Source organism: Solanum pennellii, chromosome 3, assembly GCF_001406875.1.
Source record: "Solanum pennellii chromosome 3, SPENNV200".
Taxonomy (NCBI): domain Eukaryota; kingdom Viridiplantae; phylum Streptophyta; class Magnoliopsida; order Solanales; family Solanaceae; genus Solanum; species Solanum pennellii.
This window is the reverse complement of record NC_028639.1, coordinates 21,745,411-21,755,215: the sequence shown is the minus strand read 5'-3', so window position 1 is coordinate 21,755,215 and position 9,805 is coordinate 21,745,411.

Here is a 9,805-nt window from a genome sequence, read left to right as displayed (position 1 = left end):
TATATCTTATCTGATTATGGTGCGCCCAGATGCATAAATTTGTAAATACATGGGGTCAAAAGTAGGTGTAATTTGATTTAGATATATAAATGTATCTAAATGGATTCACATAAATCTAGGATACATAGACAAATCTCCATCTCCTCCCTCCCATCTTGCTCCCCACATTCATCTGTCTTGCATATATGGTATCCTAGATACATGTGAATCTAAAACACCCTGGAAATCGTATGACCTTATCTAGAGACCTGCATGAGGTCTAATAACTTAAAAAGAGTTAAATGATGTTTCTATACCTAATCTAATGCAATTAATTTAGATTGGTAATTTTGGAAGTGAAGTATCAAGAAACAACCATGATGCTCGGAAACTAGTCTAGTTGAACTAGTGTGTGGTAGGGTCTTGTGGTTGAGTTTTGGAGTGTCGTATGAAGGTGAAATTGAGTATCAAGGATTCCTACAACTATATGGACATCTTTAGGGTCCAAAAGTCCAGGTACGACTTCCGAAGGACCACTCTAAGGGTCCTTGAGGAGGATCCAAATAATTGAACCAAAAGCTATCAAAAGACAGCAGCCACTAACGAGCACCATTAACGAACCGTTAATGGATTGACAGAGCGTGGATGGACTCTTAGGACAACACTTATCTTTTGGGATCTTATCTCCATTTGACCACCTTTAGTCACGAACCACGCCCACGCAGGATAGGCCGTCAACCTACATACGGTCTGTAGGTGGGGATCGTGGTTTGGGTCTGCAATTCTGCAGCTAATTCCCCCAAGTCAAGGTAGTTTGGAAGGGGTACGGTTATTTTAGGTTATTTAGGGTATTTTAAGTTATATCAAACACTAAACCTAGAATTGGAATTCATTCTTCAAAACTAAACCCTCCCCTGCCTAAAGTTCTCTCAAGATCACCATTGAAGAAGAAGGGAAGAAAGAGTCAGCAATTAGATTCAATTCACCAAGGTTTCAAGCTCAGTTTAAGGCATTTATCAAAGGTAAGTGAAAATCCTTCATCCATGGATTCTTCCATCCATGGATCCCCCATAGTTTCCCTTAAATGTGAATCCAAAATGCACCAATCTAGCTATGGTTGTGATTACAGTATGGGTAAGGCTTGATTGTGATTCCAAAGTAGTGGATGACATTAAATTATGTTGAGTTATGTTTATATAATGATTATATGATGATTATATGATGTTTTCATGTGAATTCCTTGATGAACCCTAATTTAAGTTGATGAAAGTGATCATTGTGGGCTTAGGCCATTAGAGGCAAGGTTGAGGGTTCTAAATTGATATTCTTAATTAAATTGTCTTGAATACTAACTGATCATAGTTAGGGTCATCTAAACATGAATTGAACTAGTTGAATAAGAACGATCTTAACTTGTAAAGTTAGAATTGGACCTTTACGATCAAGTATGACTAAATTTACCTTCTAATGATCAAGGTGATTGAATAGCTTGTAATTTAGACATGGATCATGATAGAATGAAGCTAGTATTGAAAATAGGGCTTGTAGCCATTGTTGTTAGGGATTTAGAGGTAAAGTGAATATGAGAAGATCTCAATTGAGTATTCTCTTTCTATTATACACTTAGTCATGAACAAGCTAGGAGAACTAAGTTCTCTTACATCGAAAGATTCTAGGTTGACCTAATAACCTAAAATGAATCAAAGCAACTTAGACTAGAATAGCTTGAAGTTGAGACTTGTGTTTCCTTCATGTAAATCTTGGCTTACTAAAATAAGTCCAAGGTTGGTAGTTTGGGATAGTACACTATTACTCCTAATAGTAGCTTGACTTGCATGTAAGGTGCATTTCATGGAATAACATGAGTTAGATAACTCATGGAAGCTTGGGATGGTAAATCTCATAAAAATTGAGATTTTAATTAAGTATCATGGTAGCTTGAGATAGTAAATACTATGGAAGCTTGAGATGGTATGTCTCATGGTAGCTTGAGATAGTAAATATCATAGAAGCTTGAGATGGTAAGTCTCATGATAGCGTGAGATAGTAAATCTCATGGAAGATTGGGGATGGTGATTCCCATGGTAGCTTGGGATTGAGGATTGAAACTCTCCTAAGGATAGCTTGAAGTAGCATGACTAGAATGCCTTCATGATAGCTTGACTTGGTTAGGCCAATACCATTTCATGGTAGCTTAGGATTGAAACATGTGACTCTTCTAAGGATAACTTAGGGTTGAGGATTTATACTCCCATATGGATAGCTTGCATCTTGATGAGTGGATGCATGATGGCTAGGTGGGTATACTTGTAATCTTCCTATGATAGCTTGGATTGCATGACATGATTTTTTCCACGGTAGTTAGGTCTAGCATGATAGTATGTTATTCTTTGATAAACTAGTATGAAAGATAGTTAGCATTGAGTAAGCTAGCCTAAATGAGTACTTAGTGTGTTTGGTAGAATGAGATGACATTCATACATGGCACAAGTATGACTTGAAGCTACTTATGAAATGTCCTCTTATGAAGTATGCGTAGCTTTGGTAGTGGCTATAGTTGCCTTCCATGATATATATGACTTAAGATGATAGATCCTTGTCAAATATGAAAGTAGGTCAATAGTGACATTTAGAAATGATAACACATGAATAGGGTGACTTCAAGATATGCTTAGTATGTGTGGTAGATTGGGATGCCACACATGCATTACACAATTGTGCCTTGAGGTGACCTAGGGGTATAGTTCTCTTAAGTCATGAAAGCCTATGTCTTGATTATGAAGGTGGACTATGACCATGAATGACCAAAGAGAGGTATTTAGCTTAGGAAGTATTATAGGATGCTATATTGGTATTGCATAAGTATACTTGGAGGTGGCTTGTGAGGTAGTTCACTTGAGTATGAAGGACTAATGGTTGAAGTATGAACTTATGTATGCTTTATGTTAACTTGTTATGTTATGATTATGTTAGTATCTCTTATGCTTATCTCTTATGTTGACTAACCATTTGAGATACTCTTATGATGTTATGTTAGCTTTCATACTTAGTACCCTTGTACTTACACATATTGCCTACAAAACAAATGTACGGTTGGAGCTTTGAGTTTCTTGGAGGGTAGAGTTTCAAGGTCTTTGAAGAAGTGAATAAGTGGTGAATCCTCAAAGTTTCGAGGACAAACCTTTTATGTTTCTTTTATGTCTGGACTTTATGTGGGCTGCGTCCCAAGACTTTTATTTATGTCATTCATAGATGGTTTGATACAATGATGTTAGAAAGACTTCCGCTTTTATGAAATACTTTTCGAGTTATGTTTTAAAGAAAGTTTTAAATTCTTCCGTATTTTCTATGCTTTTATGTAATGAATGCTAAGGGCTTGTAAAAGATCTCTTCGAGAATGAATACGCCATGTTGCGACTAGGGGGTGCTCTCGGGTCATGACAGAATCATACCAAATATATGTATCTAGTGTGATGCACATGCATTTGGATATATAGACAAATCTCACTCGTCTCCCTCCTATTCTCACTCGTCTGTCTTTCTATTTCACTGTATCTAATAGCAATATATACCTGTAAGTGTATCGAATATGAAATCTAATATATAATCATTAGATAGTGAAATAAAATATAATTATTTCAAACTATAAAAAAATCATAATAAAGAGTAAAAATATTTGTGTAATTAGCTAGTTTCTCCTTTTGGTTATATTTTATTTATATTTTGTATTAGAAGTGTGAATATTGAGGAGCTTAGGATCAGCCGGTCAATTGACTGGTTTGCCCTTCTGCCTTCTCGTTCAAGTTCCTCTATTTTTCATTAGTGTTTTGTCCATTTCAATTTATTTGTATTATTTTCCTTTTTTTGATATTATGTATTCACAATAATAGTACAAAAATCAACTTAAAATATAAAAAAATTGGTTATCCTCAAAATTCACCATACTGCATCACTGAGATTGGAGAGTGACAATATTATTTGAAAATTACATTAAGAGTACTATAAATCAAACAAAAATTTAAAATATTTGAAAAACACATTCAAATGTGATGACTCTCAAAATTTTACATGTGCCACATAAGTTGGAACTAAAGGAGTAACATATATATTATTTAAAAGAGAAAATACATAAAATTATCACTAAATTTGTTCCGAATTTTTAAAAAGACACCTCAATTTTGCAATCGTCCTATTACCCCACTAAACGATTATGAACTGATATTATTATATCATCTTTCGATCAACCCTAGATTTTAATAAGCAAGTGTGTTCACACACCAATCATTATATGACACGAGTTAATTCAATTAAAAATATATATAAAAAGATTCATTTTAAGTTTTTTCTTTTATCTCTCTTAATTTTTACTATTCTCTTAATTGTTGACTTGTTTAAATTTTAATTTTATTTTCTTTCTTTTTCTTCATCTCCTACCCTCACCCCACCCCCACCCCCACATCAAGTTGAACCCCTCTCCCCTTTTTTCTTTTCTTTTTTGTTCTTCTTCTCCAATCAATTCTTTTATTTCAATATATTTTTAATTTTTTTAAAAAAAGTCATACTATTTCAAGACTTTATTGAATTATTGATAACAAATTGATTATTTTTCTAAGAAAATTTAAATTTTGAAGGTATTATCAATTACTCATTTTCATATAACTTAAAAAGAAGAAATAATAATTTGAAAAGGAATCAATTAATTCCCCGAAAATTGTAAGAACTTGATTGAAATCGGATAAAAACTATATAATACTTCCTACTAATCTTGAAATATAATAGGTTTATCAAATTGTTCGAAACGTAAGAAAATATTTAGATAAAATTTTAAAATTAAAGAGAGTAAAGCTAATAGTAGTAAAAAAAAGGAAGGTGAAGTTATGGTACATTGAAAGTGAGAAGTTTCAATAGAGATGACAATGGATTTTTTGATGAAGAAAGAAGAAAGAAAGAGAAAAAATAATAAGGAAAAAAATTAATAAAATAATAAGAAAATATATTTAATAATATGTTTGCAAAAATAAAATTATATGTTTTATTTTAGGGTGTCCACTCTCTTTTGAGAGAGTGCACACTCTCTATATGTAAAGTGGACAAAAAATGATGTAATAATATCAGTTGAAGATTGTATTTTGGGGTAAGGACGCCCACATAGTTCAGGTGTCTTTTTGAAAATTTGGGACAAGTTCAGGTGTCACTTTATGTCTTTACTCTATTTAAAATTTTTGTTAAGAATACTATAAATCACAACTTAAAAACATTTTTAAATTTGATTAGCTCTCAAAGTTTACACGTGCCACATAAATTTTTGGGATATGGGAAATAACATATACAATTTAAAAATTATGTTAATTAAGAATACTATAAGTCACAATAATTAATAATTTAAAATAATTTTTAAAAAATATATTTAAAATTTGGTTGAGTTCAAAATTTCGCATGTGCCACATAAGTTTGGACAAAGTGAGTAACATATATTTAAAATAATTTTAAAAATATATTAGAAAATTAATTAACTTTGAAAATTTCACTGTGCCACATGAATCACAATAATTGACAAGTTAAGATAATTTTTTTAAAAACATATTAAAAAATGAGATAAGTATGAAAATACACCTACATTGTTCTCTTTTTTGAGTTTCATACCTACATATCGGGAGTGTGAGTTTAATACCTAAATATCACGTATTAGTTTGAGAAACATATTATAGAGGTGTGTGTTAAACACTCTCTTTTATGTGCAAAAGTTTCTCCATGTGGCATTTCCTATGGATAAATAGTAACCTTGATAAAAATCAAATAAAACATTAATAGATATTGCCACGCGACATTCCCTATGGATAATATATTTCACCTTGTAAAAAAAATACTATTAATATTTGTAAAAAGCAAATGTATTTCTATCCAAAAGAAAGAATTTTTTTAAAAAAATATTAAAAAAATTTGCTCACTCCACCACCTCCTCCCCCGACCATGCCCCTCATTTTATTTTTTTTTAAAAAAATTCGACCCTCCCCCCCCACTCTTTATTAAAAAAAAGTTAACATTATATTTTTTAAAAAAGTAAAATAAAAAAATTTACACCACCCCGTCTAAAACTCCATTTTTTTAAAAAAAAATCTTGTTTTGTGTAGATATGTACATATATTTTTAAGAATATATTTTTCTACTTGGTATCAAATATAATTTTTTTTTTAAAAAAGTCTTGAGGCAAGTAAAATATATATGGTAGGGATACAATTTTTTCCTCTTAATAAGAGAGAGTGTATTACACACATCATGACGAGAGTGTACGACCATCTCAAACCCAACACCAAATTTTACACCAAATCCTTATTTGGTGTAAAATTTGGTGTTTTGGAGCTCCAACCCAACACCAAATTTTACACCATTTTGGTGTGTGAATAGTGTTACACCAAATTTGGTGTAACACTATTCATCACACCAATTCACTTTATTAAGTATTTTAATATTATTTCATTATACAAAACTTTCAATTAAACATTATATAAATTATATGTTTTTTTTAAATCTCTTGTATATTTAATTATTTTTATATAATATTTTATAATATTAATTTTAGATATAAAATTAGTTTTTTTATAAATTATTTTTTCTATATGTGACCTTTTAAAAAAAAAATTATGTTGATTCTACTACAAATTATAATTGGATATAACTACAATTAACCTTCACAAAAATAAAAAATTCAAACATATAAATTATTAAACAAATAATACAATGTACTTTAAAATAACCGGAAATAATAAACATTCAACAAAGTAGTAATTGACATACATCAAAATTGAAATATAAAATACATAGTAATTTTAAAAAGTACAACAAAACATAATAATTTAACTTCGAAAAGATGTTGAAAGACCATTTGGAGTTTTACAATCTCGTTTTGTAGCATAACATATGATTTATATATGGTGAATGTTTTAGAAAGAATTTGTTTTATGAAATTAGAAATAATTAATAATAATGATGAGAGAGAAAAATATTCATCAATAGTGTAAAATTTGGTGCAGTGAGTTTGAGTTGGAGTTGATTTACACTAAAATAGTGCTGATACCATATTTGGTATTTGGGTTGGAGATGTCCTTACAAAAAAGAGAGAGGCGTGTGTCAAATTAATAAGTAATAGTTTAGATATGAAACTCAAAAGAATGAATAATTTAGATGTGTTTTTGACATTCATCTCAGTAAAAATTTGATCAACTCTCAAAATATCACATGTGTGATAAATATTATTTGAAAAATATGTTTAAAATATTACAAAAAATAGTTAATTGTTGCAAAATATTAGCAATAAACTAAAATATAATATAGAAAAGATACACATGGAATAGAATGTAGAGATCATCTTATTCAAATGTCTTCATGTCTCATCTTCCGTCTAACAATGGTGAATGAACAAACCTATTTATATGTTAAGAAATCACTCCAAAAGCTACCATATTAAGTATCATAATAAATTGATACATTCCTATCCATGAAGGTTCATAGAACCTAGAATATACATACGCGATAAGAATAAGTTTATGGATAAACTCAATGGACAATCCACTTAGTTTAATGAATTTATAACACTCCCCCTTGGATGTATGATCTTAGGCATATTTACATGCCAAGAATGCTAATTATGCCCGCATTCCAGCCTAGTCTGAATTCAGATTGTATTCATTTGTAGTCTTATAGAGTCTTTTAGTTGTTTATGAGCTAAAAAATAGGATTAGTTGTGTAGGTGAGCTTAATGGGAGAAACGAGCACAAAAAGGGACAAGGGAAGAACATAGAGGATTCAAGTGAAAAGAGATCAAGGAAGAAGCTAGAGAAAAAAAGCCACTAAGGCAAACTCGTGTCCTCCTCATGTCGCGGAGTGGAGCTACAATTGCGTGCAAAATTATGAGTTGAGGCAGAATGCTCCGTGTAGCTAGCGCGTCGCAGAGGATCCCATTTTCGCTCCAACCAAATGTCGATTGTGACTGCACATCGCTGAGAAGAGTAACATGTTTTAGTTGAAGAATCTATCGCGGGGTAGAATACTTCGTGGAGTTCCCGCATCGCGGAGGAGGCCAAAATGCCTGGAATTAGAAATTAGAAGTCACTCTGCATCGCACGCCTGAGTCCCTAATTTGGCCGTTTTGACTTTTAGTATAAATAGGTCATTATTTTATTTTATTACTTATTCTTTTTCTGGGTTTGGAAGAATGACGACTTTGCAGTATGTTTTCTACAGTTTTATGGTTATTTCTCAAAATCTTTTTTTTCAACCGTTTGATGATTCAAAACCATTGTATGATTGATTTCCGGATAATAAGTAGCTAAATACCCCAATTCTAGGGTTGTGGCTACATGATGATTGTAACCGATTGATTTTTTTATTGGGTTTAAAGTCAATTATCACATGAATCTTTCTTATATTCTTAGTTTTCTTATTTCATGATTGATCACCATAAAAATAAATTCATTGTTCGAATTGAACTCAGGAGAGGAATAAGAGGATAGAACGTGGGACATAAGGAGCTTATTTAACACTAAATAGCTAGGGTTGATTCGTTTCTAGGATAGGGATAAAGCTAGAAACCTTGCTTGGGTCACCATACCAGAAGATAACGTAATGCTCGATATTTAATCATCCGATCCCCGCTAACGATGTAGTTAGGGTGTTATCTAGCGTAGATTAGAAGTCGACCATGATCATACATCTAACCTTGTGATTCATTGATTTGATAGATGATAATTACCTATTTAAATGATATTGGTTGCATTAATCCTGAAAAAAGCTGCAGCCCTGGACCTTTCTCAAATCATTGTTTGAAACCTTTGATATTTAATTGTGCTTGGTACATTTAGTTATAAAATTAGATGTAGAAAATAAATAACTTTTGAAATCTGGAAATACATTTGTGTTTAACTGAAAGTTAGGGATATTCATTATTTTTAAGTGTGAGTCCCTATGGGTACGATACCTGGCTCTAAAAAAGAGCCACTTTATTACTTATGTGACCATGTGCACTTGCGTGTGCGATTTGGAATCAAAAAGTTTTTAGTGCCGCTGTCGGGGACTTTAGAATTAGAAAGTATCTGATTCTGAAGTTAAAACACAAGTGTTGAAAACCTGATCATAGCATTTCATTGTTGCAGGTTGTTTTGAAACTCCAAAGTGGACTCTGATCAAGGATTATTATCACCTCTCTTGGAACCGAAAAGATTCGTATACTTACATATTATGTTGAGATGATATACATATCCGATTCCTTTTGTTATCAGTGAACCAAATCTCCTGTAAAAAAAGGGTAGGAAGAAGAACTTGAAACAAAAGATGCTTTGAAAGTACGAGACGTGGAAATCCCACGCCCAACCAATGTTACATCATGTATTCAGTTACTTGAACATGGTGGGGGGTTTGAATTGAAAAAAAGTATTATGCAAATACTGCACAGAAGATGATCCAACAATGCATATTCAGAACTTCCTCGAGATTAGTGATACTTACACTCTAACCAGAGCGAACAACGATTATGTGAGTCTAAATTATTCCCCTTCTCTGTCACGACCAGGTAGCACCCCCCCTAGACGTAACCGACGTCTTTATCTTCAAAGAGGCCTTAGACAAGCCCTTAGCATAAATCATCGCATTTCATAGGTAGATAAAAATACGAAGAAATTAAAAAATTTACATATGAGGTTCACATAGATTTTCATGTATCGAAAATAGTCTACAATCGTCTCACACAACAAACTAATATAAGAGTACAAGATTTGGGACATAGACCTTAAAACACTACGATATGTCTTCATATAGGAATTACAATAAAGTC